The sequence below is a fragment of the Otolemur garnettii genome, unplaced genomic scaffold, assembly GCF_000181295.1.
Source record: "Otolemur garnettii isolate 467f Iridium unplaced genomic scaffold, OtoGar3 scaffold00069, whole genome shotgun sequence".
NCBI lineage: Eukaryota > Metazoa > Chordata > Mammalia > Primates > Galagidae > Otolemur > Otolemur garnettii.
Genome location: NW_003852464.1, coordinates 201,736 through 209,868, shown reverse-complemented (window position 1 = coordinate 209,868; position 8,133 = coordinate 201,736).

The following is an 8,133-nucleotide window of genomic DNA, read 5'->3' as shown; positions in this document are numbered from 1 at the left end:
GAATCCTTACAACATGGTGTGGCCTGCAGCTGCAGGTGCACAGAGTACAGGTGGATACAAGAAAAAGAACAGCCACGGGCATCAAGGAAGTTAAGAAAGACCCTGAGAGGGCTATTAGAGCTCGGGTTTAGACATGAGTAAGTTGACGAGAGACCACTGGGCAGACGGAGAAAGTCAGTTTGGCACACAAATAAGCTTGAGAAATTAATATTCTGAGTGCAGTGTAGACGGCAAAGCTGCCAATGCCAATGTTTTGACATTTCAAAACTCCGAAATGATTAAACGTCCAAGAGTATAAATTCTGGCGAGGATGGCTTCTCAGAAGCATCAAGCACTATATTGAAAGCGTCTTTCCTGGATGCGGCTGGAGTCCCCGGCCAGGCCATTACCAACGTACTTCTTCTTGCCTTCTGCCTTGTCAACGCATTCTGCTGTGTTCCAAGTGCTAATTAAAATTGTGCGCTGATTGCCAAAGTAAAAGTAAAAGCACTTACATTAAAATAAGTATCTAAATTAAATGGCTCAAAACAGAGACTCTGATTCCAAGTTCCCCATGACTGCTGAGGGAGGGGGCTGAGACTCAGACATAAAATGTAATTAATAGTGTATTCTGCCTGATATTTCCAATTACCCCAAATAATCTGGAACTTTCAGTTTAGAACATGCAGCTTCCAAGACATCATCATCCCATTGTATTCCTTCCTTAGACTAAAATGGTTTGATTTGAGGATTTGAGACTAAATGTCATATTCTATCCCTGAAGAATTCACTGCCTTTCGTTAACAGGTATCTGTGAGACCCTGTCAAAAAGAAATGTAATCCTTCGTGCGTGATTCCTTGTCTTCTAATCAAACAGAACAAATAAAAGTTTGTTCTACAAATGTTATGCTTTTCTTTCTTTTCAGAAAGAAAAAAAAAAAAAGTAACCAGACACTAGACTTGGACACAGAGAGTAAGACTCAATACATAGGAAATGGACTTGGACACGGAGAGTAAGACTCAATACACAGTAAACGTTCCGTAGACACAGACTAATGTTCTAATGGTGCAATGCAACTGTTGGGTAGCAGTGCAAGCAAATCTCAGTATTAACCAACTCAGAAAAAGACTATGAATTACTCTTCAGCTTGTGCAGACAGCCCAGAGGCAGTGCTGGCAACCTAAGATCACCTAATCACTCACTGCTCTTCCGGACAGGCTTGCCCATCCTGCGGTCCAGTCAATGCCCTTCCCACAGTCCAGTCAATGACCTTCCCTGCCCCTACTTGTTTCCTATTCTTCAGCTCTGTGAACTGAAACTCAATCTTGAAATTCTACTCAAACACCATGCATCTTCCTACCTCTCCCGTTCTGCCCATGCTCCAGTGTCTGCCTGTAAGGCCCTTCGCTGCCTACCCTCAGCCCCATTTTCCGTATGCCAAACATTGTTCAAGACCCATTCTAATGCCGCTTCCTTCTAAGCCTTCCTTCTAAGGTCCTGGCTCACCCTAAAGCAGAAGTAATCAACCTTCTCTTTCATTCTTATATCGTGGTACTTATCACATGGCCCACGTAGCTACTGTCCATAGAAAACACAGCTCATTTATCTCTGTTACTCTAGGGCTTTGCACCAGTAGGCGGCACATAAAAGGCAGTTGACAAATGTTTGCTGAGTAAGAAATACTAAAGTCCGTTGATTGAAGGTAAATAATTTAAGATAAACATCACAATTTAGAATAGGGTACTTGAGTTCAATAGAAGAAAAATGTCACAAGTGGAGGCCAAGTCAACATTCCATGGTGGCCTAAAATAACCCACGAGGCACCTGAGAAACATCTCAATTCTAGAGCTGACAGGAAACTTCAAGACAATCTAGTTCCCCCACTGCTACAGGAGTCAGGAAACTGTGGCCCAGACTGCACCCAGGTCTCTAACCCAGGCCTCCTGACTCCCAGTCTAGGGCACTCTCCATATGTTCTGTTCTCTCTCTCTGAGGAATTTTTCTCACTTAGTGCCATCCTTCGTGATTACATTTTAGGGTCTAATCCCAAATATTTTACCCACTTTGGCACAGAAGCAAAGGAACAGATTGTTTTGAAAAAAAACTATCAATCAAAAACAAATGTTTGCTTGGGTGAATCCACCTGTGTGTGTGTGTCTCTGAAGGATTAACGGATGCTGCCTTTCTAAAACATTCAGTTTAGAAATAATACTCAGAAGAAAACCCCTTGCTGATAAGCTATTGTTTAAAAAAAAAACACACTCCAAATGCAAAGAAAATTATTTGCTTTCAAAGGAGAAGCCAGTTACACTGCCTATAAAGCACCCATAGGGAAACCTAATTGTACCAATTAGTCATCTCTATAGAAAATTATTAAAATGTTAGAAGGAAACAAATGGCAGATTTGGAGTGGACATGAAATTGCCCAAAGTCAATGGAATCAACTCATTTTTGTTCCTTTAAGTGATGTAACATGAAACTGATTTTGTTGGCTACACTGAGATAGTAGAAACTACGTTAAGTGTTTATCAAGCTTGTGTAAAAAAAAACCAAATTGCGTGAAACTTAGTCTTGTTCAGAAAAAAGATTTCTAACCAAGCATGTCAAATCATAAACACCAGTATAAATATTCAAACTGAGTGTGTAATAATGGTTTGCAGCAACTCGAAATGAATTCTTCTTTATACAACTTGTGTTACTGCGTAGCTAGATCTATGGATGAAAGGTCAGAGTGGAAGTTAAGAGATAACAAATAATGACCAGAATCTGATTTAGCCTCAGTTTTTGTAAGCAACCGAATATTTATGTGTGAATTATAAATGCCAAATTTTAAACCCCAGCATGTAGCTGTCATCAGTGGGCATGTGCTCGCCGGAAGGTGAATTGTTAGCATCAGCTCAGGCAAAGCATAATTAGGAAGATGACACTGTCCAAAGAAAATGTTTGCTAAAGCCACAGTACGTTTTCTTTTTATTGGTGTTATGAAAAATCAACCACAGTCCTACTGGGCTCCAATAAATTGTAGAGCTGAGTTATGGTATTTATTAAGCATCCTGATGGAAGACACAGAGGTAACAGTTATTCATTATTTGAAATTGATAGTAAACTGGAAAATATAAGAAAGAATAGGAGCATTTTACATATAAACTTCTAATCGAAAAGAAAAAGGGAATACAATAGACGAATATAAAAGGGCAACCTGAGAATCTAAGGCCTTGAAATCACACAAACACATTTCTAAAACCTGGAAGGCAGAAACTCTGAGATTATCTTGAGAGTCTGAAAATGCATCATGCATTTGCAATACATTTTGGTAATAAGACAAGAGAAAGATAAATACTTTAGTTTTCATAAGAGGTAACCCTGAAATAAGAGATCTTTGGAAGATCCAGGGAGTGTAGTCACTTTTCAGTATCTCAGAAACAAGGAGTAAGAAATGGAAATACTGATTAATGGGCAGAATGACAGCTAATTAAAAGGTCACAGCCCAAAACAGAAAGGGCATGGATTTACTGAAAAATTATTTGGTTATTTTAAGCCATGGAAGTTTAACTAGAAGCACTGGGAAGAAGTAAAAACATATGCTAAATATCAAATAAAGTCTTCTGATTATGACCCACTATTTGATGAGTGGTTAAAAGAAGCCATAAATAATTCACCCCTGGGGAGTTATAAAAACAGGATAATGCAAAAATTCTGAAAGGCAGAATTTAAAAGGACTAGAAACATGAATTGGTTGGTAAATGAAATCTCTGCTTCCTGAATCCTAACATTGAATTCTTTGCTAGCTGGAATTTAAAGAAGGAATTTTGACAGTTGTCAACAAATTTACTAGAAAGTCTGAGTTTACTCTTACAATCAGATTCTTATTAACTGAATGAATGACTACAACAGTTTCAAACGTGACTTGTCTGTTTTTTTGTCATGAGAATGAAAAATAAACAATGTTATTTCCACTCAAAGAGAGAAACCTGGAATAGAAAGCTACTGAGTCATGACCAGGGTCCCTTTCAGCAGCACTTTGGAATTTTCCAGAAATTTAAAATTCAATAAGCCTCAGATCTCATCCTGAAGAAGGATTCTATCAGCTAATAAAGGGTGTGTTTTTGTAAGTTCATATACTTTTATTACAGAAACAGAACCTATTTTAGGTCTCCAGAACAGAGTGTCTTTTCCAAAACATCCCTTTTAACAAAGTCTCGTTTCAGAAAGCCCCATTTACAATGCTTTCCGTTGTATAGTCTCATGCCAGAAAAATGCTTTTACAAATAAAATTTTGCTCCTGACTGTGTTAGTTAAGTTGTAACAGGTACATTAGAATGAAAGGCACATTATTTAATTTGTTCTATCTTCCAGAAACAAACTGAGCTGGTGTCCTTTAAAAATCCATGGAATACAGCCCAGAGCAGATAAAATATAATGAGTAGCAGTCCAAAAATGATTGCCAAAGATAGAAAATATTATTACTGGAACCCACAGATTTAATAAACTCACATAAATTCAGTGCAGAGGCTTGCTCTGCACACGGCCATATATTTTCTTTCTTTAGAACATCAGTTGCGAAGCTGTTCGGATTTTTAAAAAACATCAACTCTCATTTTTCTTCTTGCAAACAACATGGTGAATGAACTAAATTCAGGGTGACAGTTTGTGAAGACAGACACATGGCATTTGTGGTTTAGAAAAAAAGAGTCAGGTAATGTTGCCAGTAAATCTTCAACTGAGAAATGAAGATACGGTTAAACTGTAATCTATTCTGTGTGTGAAGCTATACTACAAAATGTAACTGTACAAAGATTAGTGGTCCAATGATTACTGAGTAATCACCTCGAATGCTACTGCAGGTGCCGCTTAATGCCACCCGACAGTGTTATCAGACCTAGGTGTGCCTGGGCGCAATATGGGAAATTGGTTCAAAATATAGAAACCCTGAGCCTTGGTGTGAGAACCCCAGTCTGAGTGTTCTGGAAGGGCAGAAAGAACTCACCACTGCACATGGCAAGGGAAGGAGTAAAGCGTAGAGCACAAAGAAGGTACGTAATTGCATGCCTTTGATGAGGTATTCTCAACATTCATAATTCAGACCCAGTTACAAAGTGACTCTCTGCAGGAGTTCACACTTTTCTACCAATCTTAATAGCGCAGATCTACCATTTAACCCATGGTTCCAAGAATCTAGAAAGGCCATTGCATAGATTTTAGCACATTATTTCAGAGCTAGAAGAGGCGATCAGAGCCATTTAGTCCAATACTCTACAGGTGAGAAAAAAGAGGGGTCATCCATGCTGCCTGGCTCAAGGTCAGAGCACAGACCTTCTGATTCGGGGGTTCAAGTTAGCAAAGCACTTAATGTTTTTGTTACTCTGGGAAAGCACATGGAACTAATTTCACATGTATTTTAGGAGCAATATATTACAAGTGCAATCAAGAGATCTTGAAAAATGAACACCATGTTGTCTAAACAAAAAAAGAGACTGAATTAGCAGTAATTCAAAGTTACTGCTAAGGGGAAAGAAAAATGAAAATCTGTATATTTTTCAGTTACCATTACAGAATAGGCATTGCCCCTACTTACTAAGGAAAGACACAGAGAACCAGAGTGGTTGTCTGTCCACGGTCACCTGGTAAATATGTAGCCGAGACAGAAGCTTTCCCAAGGCTTCTAACCATAGGCCCCGCATTTTTCTTCCTAGGAGGAAAGAACGCAGACACACAAACTGAAAAACATCACTTATTTTAAAACTTGCTACTTCATGACACGGTAGACCATGATGATTTGGCTTAGACATCAAGCAGTAAGAATTTATAGACTTCATTAAAAATATTCTGAAGCTTTGAACCCATGGTTTACACACGATGCCGTCAATGTATTTTGTTTAGTCACAAATCACAACTGTTAAATCTTTAGTTACTCAAATATGAAATTACGTGATTTACTTTTGGATGTTTTGGACACTACTCATCAAACTTCTATTCTTTTGAAAATGACACTTCGTGTTTTGCAGTTTTCAAAATACAACAGCCACAGAGTGGGCATAACTGCATACTCAACTTCTCATTTCTGAACTCAGATCCAATAGTCATCACTTTCCTTTACTGAAATTATTTCCCACCCATGGATTTTTTTTTTTTTAACTAGTACATTGTACCTTCTTTCAGCTGGTGTGACATGCTAGAGCACACCAGCTTACTGTGGAATAGTGATTCACAATAATTCAACGTTCAAGGTGATCTGCTGTAGCTCATTGTCATCTGAATCCTGGCTTCACCTTGTAACTTAACTCAGAATGTTATTCGATACCTGTTTAACAGTAAGTATCACTGTTTTTAAAACACACTTTTTGTTGTCTAATGGTAGAACCATTCATCTCAGTACGTATCTTTCTTTTTATAACTGATATAAAGTGCATGATAATTTAACTGCTATTTTTCTTTCTGAGAGAACTGCTGGTTCTCAGAAATGTTATGTAAATATTTCTCATGTTTAATATTTATACCTTAATATTTTGAAGATTCAGAATACATATTTGACAATATCCTTTCCTGGATTCTGAAGAAGTTGGAATAGGTTGTATTAACTAAAAAAACAAAAAACAAAAAACAAACAAACAAACAAAAACTTTCCATATACAATGTGCTGTTTGATTACCTAATTATCAATACCTATAGAAAGGGGGAAATAGTGTTAATTGAAAAAGATTATCAATCTAAATTATCTATCAATTTAAATTATCTATCAATCTAAATTATCTATCAATTTAAAATGCTTGTCAGTTGTTGACTTCAATATGGGTTTGTTTGAAATTGCGGAATTTCACAATAATTCAGCTCCAGTGAAAAGACTCAAAAGAAGGAAAACTACAAGTCCCTTGACTTTCTCACATTTCCAGTTTGCCCTTTTTGTCTCTGTTCACACCGGTCATACCCAGGACCCAGCCCAGACCACGGTTGCTCCCTTTCTCTTTGCCATTTCAAAGGACAGCTATAGCCTGTGGAACACAATGTCCTTCTCCCTGGCTAATACAGAAAATGAGGAAAATTTAGTCCTACCGCTGGGCTGTCTCAGGAAACCGAACTGAGGATTCCTTCTCTACCAGCTGCTGTTGAGTGAAAGGCAGGTGCAATAACCCAATAAATGTGGTCAGATAGTTAATGGAAACTGACCTAAACACCGCAATAAAAGCCTACTTCATCCCTCACAATCAGGGCATAATGGAAAAGGAGATGATGTTTCACTAGAAAAGATCAGAGAACAGAATTTGAGCTGCAAGGGTTTTCAAAACAACTTTCAAGATTTGACCAGAGCATTTGTTTTCTACTGGTTCAGGGAGGCTCAGTTTTAACCAAACAACCCAGAGAATTTCATAGAGGATGGTCACAGGGATAATTTAGAACTGTAATCCTGTGAACTGTTTCAATCTCATAGAGGTGAAGGATAAGGAAGGTCTTTCTCAGTAGGCTGGACGAGGGTGGGCTCCCAGTCCCTAGGCTGTGCTAGTCCATCTTGGTCCCTCATCCCTAACTCCAGCCCCCCTGTCAGACGGCTGTGCTCTTTTTAACACTTGCTTAGTTTGGCAGCAAGTAAGCAGTACTGACAACAGAACCCTCTAAGTCTCTCTGAACAATCAGCGCGAGCTCGATTTTGCACTTTTCGGGCACGTTTATATCTGGTTCTCAAGCGTGGGTCTAGGAAAGTGTCCAGGCAGCTTGGTGTCGGTGCAGGGATCGGTCTTGCTTTGGCAAACCAAAAGGGTAAAAAGGCACAGGTGACTACCCAAGTTCGGAAATCGAGGTACCACTGTCCCCCTCACTGGAGTGCACAGCAGTTATATGGGAAGCAGGTGGCCGCGGTGCCCGCGCTATCCGCAACTCGCAGCATCTTCGCTTCCACGACCCCAGCGGCGGGGAGTCTCAACACAGCGCTCGGTCCAGGGGCACACGCCAAACTGGACAGGCCAGGTTTAGCCCCAGGTAAAGTGACACAGTGGTGGCCAAGAGCCGTCTCCTACCCTAAACGCAGCAAGCACCCTGGCTGAGTCCCAGGCCGGTCGCCTTCCCTCCATGCCCCCACCTGTTGTGAAGCTCCCCCAAAGCTCCTTCATGCCTAAGTGATTTGGAAACTGCCAACCGACGCGCAGAGGCCAGGGAGTGTG